The sequence below is a fragment of the Elephas maximus genome, chromosome 6 (genome assembly GCF_024166365.1).
Source record: "Elephas maximus indicus isolate mEleMax1 chromosome 6, mEleMax1 primary haplotype, whole genome shotgun sequence".
Taxonomy (NCBI): domain Eukaryota; kingdom Metazoa; phylum Chordata; class Mammalia; order Proboscidea; family Elephantidae; genus Elephas; species Elephas maximus.
This window is the reverse complement of record NC_064824.1, coordinates 101,902,502-101,915,140: the sequence shown is the minus strand read 5'-3', so window position 1 is coordinate 101,915,140 and position 12,639 is coordinate 101,902,502.

Sequence of the window (12,639 nt, the reverse complement as noted above, 5' to 3'; positions counted from 1 at the left end):
TGAGCCCATTGTTGCAGCCACTGTGTCAATCCAGCTGGTTGAGGGTCTCCCTCTTTTTCACTGACCTTCTACTTTACCAAGCATGATGTTCTTCTCCAAGGACTGATACTCCTGATAACATGTCCAAAGTATGTGAGATGCAGTCTCACCATTCTTGCTTCCAAGGAGCATTCTGGTTGTACCTTTTTCAAGACAGATTTGTTCATTCTTTTGGCAGTACATGGTATATTCAATATTCTCCAACACCACAATTCAAAGGCATCAATTCTTCTTCACTCTTCTTTATTCATCGTCTAGTTTTTGTGTGCATATGAGACAACTGAAAACACCACGGCATGGGTCAGGTGCACCTTAGTCCTCAAGGTGACATCTTTGCTTTTCTACACTTTGAAAAGGTCTTTTGTAGCAGAGTTGCCCAATGCAATGCGTCTTTTGATTTCTTGACTGCTAGTTCCCTGGGTGTTGATTGTGGATCCAAGTAAAATGAAATCCTTGACAACTTCAATCTTTTCTAAATTTATCATGATGTTGCTTATTGGTCCAGTTGTGAGGAATTTTGTTTTCTTTATGTTGAGGTGTAATCCATACTGAAGGTTGTGGTCTTCGATCTTCATCAGTAAGTGCCTCAATCCTTCTTCACTTTCAGCAAGCAAGGTTGTGTCATCAGCATAATGCAGGTCATTAATGAGTCTTCCTCTAATCCCGATGCCCCGTTCTTCTTCATGTAGTCCAGCTTCTTGGATTATCTGCTCAGCATACATACTGAATAGGTATGGTGAAAGGATACAACGCTGACACACACTTTTCCTGACTTTAAGACATGCAGTATCCCCTTGCTCTGTTCCAGTGATGGCCTCTTGATCCATGTACAGATTCCTAATGAGCACAATTAAGTGTTCTGGATTCTCATTCTCCGCAAGGTTATTCATAATTTATTATGAATCCATACAGTCAAATGTCTTAGCATAGTTAACAAAACACAAGTAAACATTCTTCTGGTATTCTCTGCTTTCAGCCAGGATTCATCTGACATTAGCAATGCTATCCCTGGTTCCATGTCCTCTTCTAAATCCGGCTTGAATTTCTGGCAGTTCCCTGTCAATGTACTGCTGCAGCCACTTTGAATGACCTTCAGCAAAATTTTGCTTGCATGTAATATTCAATAATTTCCGTATTTAGTTGGATCACCTTTCTCAGGAATAGGCATAAACATCGAACTCTTCCAGTCAGTTGGCCAAGTACCTGTCTTCCAAATTTCTCAGCATAAAGCAGTGAGCATTTCCAGCACTGCATTTGTTTGTTGAAACGTCTCAATTGGTATTTTGTCGATCGCTGGAGCTCGTTTTCTGCCAACGCCTTCATTGTAGCTTGGACCTCTTCCTTCAGTACCCTTGGTTCCTGATCATATGTTACCTCCTGAAATGGTTGAACATCAACCAATTCTTTTTGGCATAGTGACTGTATTCCTTCCATCTTATTTTGATGCTTCCTGCATCATTTAATATCTTCCCCATAGAATCCTTCAGTATTGCAACTTGAGGCTTAAATTTTTTCTTCAGTTCTTTCAGCCTGAGAAATGCTGAGCGTGTTCTTCCCTTTTGGTTTTCTAACTCCAAGTCTTTGCACATGTTGCTGTTTGAAATCTTCTCTTCAGCTCTTCATCATTTTTTTCCTTTTGCTTTAGCTACTCGATGTTCAAGAGCAAGTTTCAGAGTCCCTTCTGACATCCATTTAGGTGTTTTCTTTCTCTTCTGTCTTTTTAATGACCTCTTGCTTTCTTCATGTATGATGTCCTTTCACAACTCATCTGCTCGTTGGTCGTTAGCGTTCAACGTGTCAAATCTATTCTTGAGATGGTCTCTAAATTCAGGTGGGATATGCTTGAGGTTGTACTTTGGCTCTCATGGACTTGTTCTAATTTTCTTCAGTTTCAGCTTGAACTTGCATATAAGTAATTGATGGTCTAAGCCACAGTCAGCCCCTGGCCTTGTTCTGACTGATGATATTGAGCTCTTCCATCGTCTCTTTCCACAGACGTAGTCCATTTGATTCCTGTGTACTCCATCTGGCGAGGTCCACGTATATAGTTGCCATTTATGCCATTCATTTGCAACGAAGAAGTCACTGGTCTTGCAAAATTCTATCATGTGATCTCCGGCATCATTTCTATCACCAAGGCCATATTTTCCAACTACCAATCCTTCTTCTTTGTTTCCAACTTTCACATTCCAACCACCAGTAATGATCAGTGCATTCTCATTGCATGTTCAGTCAATTTCAGAATGCAGAAGTTGGTAAAAATCTTCAGTTTCTTCATCTTTGGCCTTAGTGGTTGGTCTGTAAATTTGAATAATAGTCGTATTAAGTGGTCTTCCTTATAGGCGTATGGATAGTATCCTGTCACTGTCAGCATTGTACTTCAGGATAGATCTTGAAATGTTGTTTTTGGCAGTGAATATAATGCCAATCCTCTTCAAGTTGTCATTCCCGGCATAGTAGACCATATGATAGTATGGTTCAAAATGACCAATGCCAGTCCATTCCAGCTCATTTATGCCTAGGATATTGATCTTTATGTGTTCTATTACATTTTTGACAATATCCAGTTTTCCTAGATTCATACTTTGTACATTCCAGGTTCCAATTATTAATGGAAGTTTGCAGCTCTTTCTTCTCATTATGAGTCATGCCACATCAGCAAATAAAGGTCCTGAAAGCTTGACTCCATCCACATCATTAAAGTAAACTTTACTTTGAGGAAGCAGCTCTTCCCTAGTTGTATTTTGAGTGCCTGCCAACCTGAGGGTCTCATCTTCTGGCACTATATCAAACAATGTTCCACTGGTATTTGTAAGCTTTTCACTGGCTAAATCTTTTCAGAAGTAGACTGCTGGCTCCTTCTTCCTAGTCTTAGTCTGGAAGCTCAGCTGAAACCTGTCCACCATGGGTGACCCTGCTGGTATTTGAATACTGGTGGCATAGCTTCCAGCATCACAGCAACACACATGTTGCCACAGTACAAAAAGCTGACAAACACGTTCTTACTAAAATCGTCTTTTCATACAAAAAAAGTGAATTTCATAGCTAAAGCATAAAATAGATAACAGTTTCTTTACAGCAGATCATTCGATTCACAAAAATTATATATCTAAAATTAGCTAATTTTGTTCATACTTTTAAGTTATGCTGAAGATTTTATAAAACTTCAAGCCTTAGAATGGATTAACTGAGTTTTTATTACTGAAAGCTATACTGACCTTCATTTAATAACATTAATTGCAGAGTTTGAAATGTAAAGCTTTTTCAGATTATGCATTAATGCCATTAAACCTATATGCCAAATATTAACTGATTTCTAAAGCTTGTTAATTTCCTTTATAACAATCTGTTTCTCATCAGTTGACTGTTGCTAACTAAACACCATGGTGTACGGTAATAAGTCATATTTGTATAGTACAAGGTGGTTCCAAACCCATTGCTGTAATTGTTTTTTTAATTTTTATGTGGTTTAAGTGAAAGTTTACAAATCAAGTCGGACTCTCGTACAAAAATTTATAAACACCTTGCTGTATACTCCTGATTGCTCTCCCTCTAATGAGACAGTACACTCCTTCCCTCCACTCTCTCTTTTCGTGTCCATTCGGCCAGCTTCTGACCCTCTCTACCCTCTCATCTCCCCTTCAGACAGGAGATACCAACACAGTCTCATATGTCTACTTGATCCAAGAAGCTCATTCTTCACCAGTATCATTGTCTATCTCATAGTCCAGTCCAATCCCTGTCTGAAGAGTTAGCTTTAGGAATGGTTCCTCTCTTGGGCGAACAGAAGGTCTGGGGGCCATGACCACCAGGGTCATTCTAGTCTCAGTCAGCTCAGTAAGTCTGGTCTTTTTATAAGAATTTGAGGTCTGTATGCCACTGCTTTCCTGCTCCCTCAGGGCTTCTTTGTGGTGTTCCCTGTCAGGGCAGTCATCGGTTATAGCCAGGCACCATGTAGTTCTTCCAGTCTCAGGTTGATGTAGTCTCTGGTTTATGTAGCTCTCTCTGTCTCTTGGGCTCATAATTACCCTGTGTCTTTGGTGTTCTTCATTCTCCTTTGCTCCAGGTGGGTTGAGACCAACTGATGCATCTTAGATGACCGCTTACTAGTGTGTAAGACCCCAGAAGTCACTCTCCGAAGTGGGATGCAGAATGCTTTCTTAATGGATTTTATTATGCCAATTGACTTAGATGTCCCCTGAAACCATGGTCCCCAAGCCCCCACCCCTGCTATGCTGGCCTTTGAAGCATTCAGTTTATTCAGGAAACTTCTTTGCTTTTGGTTTAGTTCAGTTGTGTTGACCTCTCCTGCATTATGTGTTGTCTTTCCCTTCATCTAAAGTAGTTCTTATCTACTATTAGTGAAAACCCCTCTCCCTTCCTACCTCCCTTCCCCATCTCGTAACCATCAAAGAAAATTTTGTTCTCTGTTTAAAGTATTTCTCGAGTTCTTATAATAGTGGTCTCATACAATATTGTCCTTTTCCCACTGACTGATTTCACTCAGCATAATGCCTTCCAGATTCCTCTGTTATGAAATGTTTCATGGATTCATCATTGTTCTTTACCGATGTGTAATATTCCATTGTATGAATATACCATAATTTATCCATTCATCTGTTGATGGGCGCCTTGGTTGCTTCCGTCTTTTTGCTATTGTAAACAGTGCTGCAATGAGCATGGGTGTGCATATATCTGTTTGTGTAAAGGCTCTTATTTCTCTAGGCTATATTCCAAGGATTGGGATTGCTGGATCGTATGGTAGTTCTGTTTGTTTTTTTTAAGGAAGCACCAAATCGATTTCCAAAGTGGTTGTACCATTTTACATTCCCACCAACAGTGTATAAGTGCTCCAGTCTTGTAGAGTCAATTCTGACTCACAGCGACCCTATAGGACAAAGTAGAACTGCCCCATGGGGTTTCCAAGGCTATAATCTTTACAGGGACACCCTGGTGGTATAGAGGTTAAGAGATACAGCTACTAACCAAAAGGTCAGCAGTATGAATCCACCAGGTGCTCCTTGGAAACTCTATGAGGCAGTTCTACTCTGTCTTACAGGGTTGCTGTAAGTTGGAATCAACTCAACAGCAACGGGTTTGCTTTTTTTTTTTTTTTTAGTCATTACTGAATCAGACTGCTATAACTTTCTCCTGAGGAGCAGCTGGTGGGTTCAAACTGCCAACCTTTCTGTTAGCAGCTGACTGCTTAACCACTGTAAAACCAGGGTTCCTTACAATATGCTTAGGAATAAGGATATTTTTGGGCACTGATAGCTTATTTTCAGGAAATATAACATAGAAGAGGTTACCTGTAAGCAGCTGATTCACAATTTTAATTGTCAAAGTAATTTTATGTAGCTTTTTGGAAAGAAAGGAACAGAACAGAATAATCTCGACATTTAAAATGGCTGGGAACACTGAATTTAACTACATTTAAAATACATCAGTAGGATTTCTTCCTTCCTCCTCCACAGGAATTAACAATATATCTTTCACAGGTTTCTGTTAACTACTGCTATTATCTAAATGTCTACCCATATAAATAAGTGAATGACTCATCATATCAGTGGAATATATCATACGGTTCTGTGATGGTATTTCAGGCAGAAATCCCATTTCGTCTTAGGGCAGAAAAATCTTTGCAATCAAGACAGAAGACAATACCAGTGACTATCCCCTTATTTCACTGCTTAGTAAACTCATATTTCCAGAATTGGGAATGAAAATTCCTTCATCCTAAACTTTGCGTCTCTAAAATCCTGCTATTCTTCTCCTTAGCCCCTGACATGCAGAATAAATCTTGAGAGGCAAGGGTATGTAAAATGGAGTAAAAGGAATGAAGAGGTGTGATAAGGGTATCTCTCTAGCATTGTAGTATTGGAGTCCAGGCCAAAAGAAACTTCTGCGATGGCTCTGTGCACAGGCATGCCCATTGTAGAGAAATCTTTAATGGCTCTGTGTGGTCCTATGATATCAGTTATGGTTTAGATTTGGAAGTTCCCAGGGAGGCTAGATCAGTTGTAGGGCTAATCGAGAGATTTGGTCCAGAATTTCCCGAACTTCCTAGGGCTGTCCTATAAATTCTCTAGGTAAGAAAAAACAGAAACTCAGAACAGATTCCTGGTTGTACTTCAATCCAAAATTTCATCTTGGGTTTGAAGTCACATGCCTCTCTGATCATGGCGAGAAGATGACATTTATCCTGATGGGATCACCTTGCTGCAGAGCTGCCATATTGTTTGCTTTGCATTTTCCAAAATTTTACATAGTTTCTACAGGGCACCATCCAGGGTCTAGTCACAAGAATTGGGCACTGTGGTACATTTCTCAAAGAGACAGACATAAAATTTATGTACACATTAAGAAAGGTTGTCATGGCAACTTTGCTTGAAGATATGTATTTTTAAATCTAAGTAAATTTAGCATTCAACACACATTTGCATCTCCCTCAAAGGTTCTGTATCAAGAATATTTTTTTTCCAATTCCTTTTGAATCTGCACCTCCTTGGAAACATATGACAATAGCAGCATAGACTTAAGCACATATTACCAGGCCTTATATGAGAAAATTTTAATTATGTTACTCTTCTACTCCCAGCAGACCTAGACTTCTCCCTTTAAAATTTTAAATTGTGAGCAGGCTATGCCATAATCTCTAGAAGGTCCTTTTAAGCTCTAAAAATCAATTTTCTGTTAGCTGAGGACCTTGCAACATAAACAACACATCATGAAAGTTGATCACACCTGGTGCTGCAGTATAATTAAACAATTCATACAAATGACTGTAATAAAGATTGCTCTTTAACTTAGCCACCCAATTCTTAGCTTTGTTTCTTCTCACTTTGAACATTCTCCAGCATTCCTAATCGGCATCGATGTTGAGTTTTCCTTGATAAGATACCTAGTTTCTCTTGCACATACACTGAAAAAACAAAAATAATGTTTAACCCCCAACAGTTCTTTGTGCTTCCTTCTCCACTACAGCCTAAAACTGAACCCTCTTGTGTTCTTTGCTAGGTAGCATCTACAAGTTCTTCTTATGTCTCTTTCAGACAATAACCCAAAGGGTCCTTGAGCTGCTTCCAAACCTAAATGCTAGGAAGTTCAAGTTGGTAAAGTTTTTGGACAAGAGGCTGTGGGGTTCCCCCTTGGGAGTGCAGCACAGAAGAGAGAGAACGTAGTAATAATATGATGTCTGTTTTCTTCACTGCTACGTGGGATTGTCATAAGTCACAGTGGACTTGACAACAATGGGTTTGGTTTGAGTTATATCCCCAGTGCCTAGCATGAGACCTAGCGTAAGACCTAACCAAAGGAAAATCAAACCCATTGCTGTGAAGTTGATCCCGACTCATAGCAACCCACCATGATTTATAAGTTATTTTGTGCCCCATAAACCCGTTAAAACCTGTTGCCATCAAGTTGATACCAACCCTATAGGGCAGAGTAGAATTGCCCCACAGGGTTTCCCAGAAGCAGCTGGTGGATTCGAACTGCTGACCTTTTGGTTAGCAGCCAAGCTCTCGATAAACTTGCCTGACTAAATGGGTCTCATTTCTTTGAGTAGGAATGGAAGAGTTGGGGCAAGGGAAGAAAAAATCAGTAGAACCAGAGGGTGCTGCACTCTTACAGAGAAGAGGCAGAGGTAAGGAAGTGAGAGAATACGGAGTGCAGGTGGTTTGTTTCTAAAACTATGGTCATTCCTAATCTAAAGAAATCTCTGAACCATGCATAGTTTAAGGAACTAGCTAAAACAGATGTGCCTAAACCAAAACCCAGTGCCGTCGAGTTGATTCCGACTCATAGTGACCCTATAGGACAGAGTAGAACTGCCCCATACAGTTTCCAAGGAGCGCCTGGTGGATTCGAACTGCTGACCCTTCGGATAGCAGCTGTAGCACTTAACCATTACGCCACCAGGGTTTCCCAGATGTGCCTAGAGACTCCTATTTGACTGTAGATCATGCCAAACAAAATGGGTTCTATGGAACACAACTTCCGTGAAATACAGGTTTCACAGGATGATAGGTGTGATGGGGGGGGTACTTTCATCAAATACATTCGGAACACTCAGAGTTAAACCAACTTTATATATATATATATATATATATATTTTTTTTTTTTACAGAACTTCCAGTGTATTAATGTGTATCATAAACATTTGAGAAAGAATGTAGTATGGATGATCTGAGAATGAATATAATTAGATCTTTTTCTCAGATTATTTCATGGGCTAGTGTTCCATGGTACACAGTTTGCTCTCGTTAACGTCATAAAAAATCCAGATCCTTAAATATTTCCTGGTTCAGTGATTATTTAGTGGTAAAATGTTATTGTTATTAGTTGCCATCCAGTTGTCATTCTGTCATGGTGACTCCATGTGTGCAGAATAGAAGTACTCCATAGGATTTCCAAGGTTGTGATCTTTTGGAAGCAGATTGACAGACTTGTCTTCCAAGGCATCTCTGGGTGGGTTTAAACCATTAACCCTTTGGCTAGTAGTCAAGCGCTCAACCATTTGCACCACCTAGGGACTCCAATAGTCTGTTATAAATCTATATTCACACCTAACACACAAATCTCTGAAACATGGCCACACAACATCCTGAACATTTCCAGTAATGGAAAACTAGGCGTATCACAAAGACGTTATTAGCATGGGATGTAGTTTGGCTACCTGGAAATCTTTTTCAACTATTAAGTAACTTCAATAATTTCCTTTACTTTATTCTAAATGTATAAAAAAAAAAAAAATAGAAAACCCAAATAAAGATTTAATTAATTCATTCAAAAATATTGGTTTTTTCCAGGGACTACATCAGCCTGAGACCAGACAAACTAGATGGTGCTTGGCTACAACCAATGACTGCCCTGACAGGGAATACAACAGAGAATCCCTGAGGGAGCAGGAGAGCAGTGGGATGCAGGCCCCAAATTCTCATAAAAAGACCAGACTTAATGGTCTGACTGAGACTAGAAGGACCCTGGTGGTCATGGTCCCCAGACCTTCTGTTAGCCCAAGACAGGAACCATTCCCAAAGCCAACTCCTCATACAGGGATTGGACTGGGCAATGGGATGGAAAATGATACTGGTGAAGAATGAGCTTCTTGGATCAAGTAGACACATGAGACTATGTTGGCATCTCCTGTCTGGAGGAGAGATAAGAGGGCAGAGGGGGTCAGAAGCTGGCGGAATGGACACAAAAAGAGAGGGTGGAGGGAAGGAGCATGCTGTCTCATTAGGGGGAGAGCAATTAGGAGTATATAGCAAGGCGTATATGAATTTTTGTATGAGATACTGACTTGATTTGTAAACTTTCACTTAAAGTACAATAAAAATTAAAAAAAAATTTTTTTTTGTTTTCTTTGGGACAGGCTAAACTTTACTATTTTATGTATGATACAGTTAAACAAGGGTGAAGTAACAAAGTTTTGTTCTCTACTGTTGTTATGGATTGAATTGTGTCCCCCCAAAATATGTGTTGTAAATCCTAATCTCTATGCCTGTGGTTATAATCTCACTTGGAAATGGGCTTTTTTTGTTAACAAGGCAGGATTAGTGTAGGGTGTAGGTCGAGTCAACCTCTTTTGAGATATAAGAGATTGAACAAGCAAGCTGGGAAGCAGAGATAGAGGAAAACACATATCAAGCCACCTGAAGGTTGCCCAGTAGCTGAAGCTCAAAGAGACAAGGACCTTCCTCCAGAGCCAACAGAGGGAGAAAGCCTTTCTGTAGAGCTGGTGCCCTGAATTTAGACTTCTAGCCTCCTCAACTGTGAGAAAATATATTTGTTTGTTAAAGCCATCCATTTGTGGTATTTCTGTTATAGAAGCACTGGCTAACTAAGACAACTATCGTGTTAAAAGTTAAAATAAGAATTTGCAAGTATTTTATATATAAATGTATTTAAAAATTACCAAAAAGGATATATGTGCAAATTTGCTCACAGCATTTTATCACATGCAATCGACTCGACAGCACTGGGTTTGGTTTTTTTTGGTTATAATAAGATCCATTCTCAGTCTCTAAAAAGATAGCCACCAACTGTCCAACAACGATTAAATGAGGAGTGAAACGGTAAGAAGGAATGTCATTTCCTGGTTTATTGCCTGGATGTTCAACTCAAATTTTACAAGTATCTGTTCAATGTCATAAAATTCTACAAACCAAACATTAAATTGGTTTATATTCAAAAGCCTTTTCTCTGGAGACTTTTATAGAAATGAACAAATGAAAATGTTTAAAATTCTTAAGTGAAAAGTAGACCATACTGTTAGGATTGCAGTAAGTAAATACATACATGCATGTGGAACTAGCAAAAAAAGAGTTCTGTAAACACGGTGGGGTTGAGTATTATTTTTCCTTTTTAAAACTTTTGCATATTGCTGTTACACTGCTTTTTAAATAATTTACTTTTAGCTAATTTTTTATTATGAACACAGCTGCTTTGAGTATTCCTGTACAAGTCTTTCTACAGACATATTTTCATTTCTCTTGAATAAGTATCTAGGCATGGAATGCATACGTTTAGTTTTGTAAGAAACTGTCGGACGTTTTTCCAAGCCGGTTGCACCATTTTACGTTCCCACCGATACATGACAGTTCCGATGGCTCCATATCCGCATCCACGTGAGATATTGCCAGTCCGTCAGCCATTCTGGTTGGTATTTGCATTCCCCTGATGATCTGTGCAGTCAATTACTTTTTAATGTGTTCTTAGCCATTCATCTATATTTCTTAATGAGTTGTCTGCTCACGTCTTTTTCTTTTATTGGGTTGTCATTTTATTACTGAATAATTTATTTTTAGGTTTAAACTATTTCATGTGGTAGTTTCAGTCAAAGGGAAGAATAACATGAAACATCATTGATACGGTATCAAGCTTTTTGACGTACTTAAAAAATTTTTTTTAGATTGGAACAAAAGATAAATACAGTACGGCCTCCTTAGAAATATGTGTGGACTTAGCCATCAACTAATGAGCTCAAAAACTCAAAGATGGAACAAGAGATGTGGAAGATACCTTCAAAGAACTCAAAGTGCAATATTTTTCATTATCTGTGGCATATTATCCCTATGGAAAGCACACCTTGATGCCAGTTAATGAGACTGGATATTACTGCTTTTAAGGTTCTATTTAGGGAATCTTTCTATTCTTCTTGTTATTGAGAGGTTTTTTGTTTGTTCTTTGGGTTTCTTTTTTTTTTAAAATCTGTACAATCCCATCAGTAAACCATTTGCAACTATTGTTTAATTCTCCCTTAAAGAACAAAGTACACCAATAAACCTCACTGAAGACATTAAGAAAATTTAGAGTTCAGATCTTTTACTTACTGTTTCCATCTAGCATTTGCCTATCTTCATTTACAATATTTCTTCTAGCAGGAATGAAAAACTATTTCAGTTTGTTACTGGGCCTTCTCTTATGCTCTAAGGACTAAATGAGATAGACATATAACAGCCCCTTGTTCTACTTTCACCTTAACTATTACCGCAAGTTTCATTCTGTTTTTTTATTCCTGCAGGCCACTGAAAACAGCTCAAAGCCACTTGTTCGAACTCTTTTTGGCTGTATTGATTTCCTGACTTTTGTAGTAACAGTGATTGCTTTGTTATCATATCTTCCTCCCAGCTCCTCTCCTTCTACCTTAATCACTGGTCTTTGGTTACTTAGAAAACAGGCATAGTACTAGCTAAGAAGAAAAATGAGGTCACTAGTATCAATTTGTTGACATTTTAAAAATCTGCCCTTGAAAATGGTGTCCATTCCTCTCCTGGCTATCTTTTTGCAGCTACTAAACTACTCCTTGATGCTACTGGTCATGTCCTCAACTTCAAACACTCAGTAGAACTGGGCTTTTTAGGCAATTTTTAATCTGATAACCACATGTGAAAAAAGTACACTTCAAAAAAGTACTGTTTATTTGGCACAGAACTATGCCAAATAAACAGCATATGAACTTTTCCCAAACTCATACAGAATTAATTCTGCCTTAAATTTGATTATCACAAAGTGTGGAAGAGCCCTTTCTGTTCATAAAAGAATGCTCTGTCTGCTGTTTTTAACAATAAATTTCTGAACTATTAAAAAGAATGCAGATCACAAGCAGTGAAAAAATAAACTTAAAAAAAGTTTTAAAAGTTAAATTATTCACTTCAATATCAATTAAAAAGCCATGTGAGTCATGCTATGAACCATCAGTGGCAGGAAGCTACTAAAAGTTTAGTCATTAGATAAATAGAACAGTGAATGTCTAACTTAGTTTGTTCATGATTAACAGTAGTTTTATTTTGTCACAATTCTCTGAGATATGTTTTTTTTTAAATGCTTTAAGCTAATAGTGTAACTATGGGTAAAATATGCCCTATTTTCCTTAACTCTGTTTTTTATTAGTAATTATACACTGCCTCATTTTCTGGCAATTATGCAAATGCCTGGGCTCTGGCTCAGCTGCCCCATTTTTGCCCTGATTATGGCTCATCAACTCTGTCTCGCTTTCAAATTCCGCTTCTCTCATTTCATCTGATCTTACTGACACCTGTTTTACATATCAGTTGCCTACTCTAACCTTCCACTGCCAGTTTCCAACCCACTCAT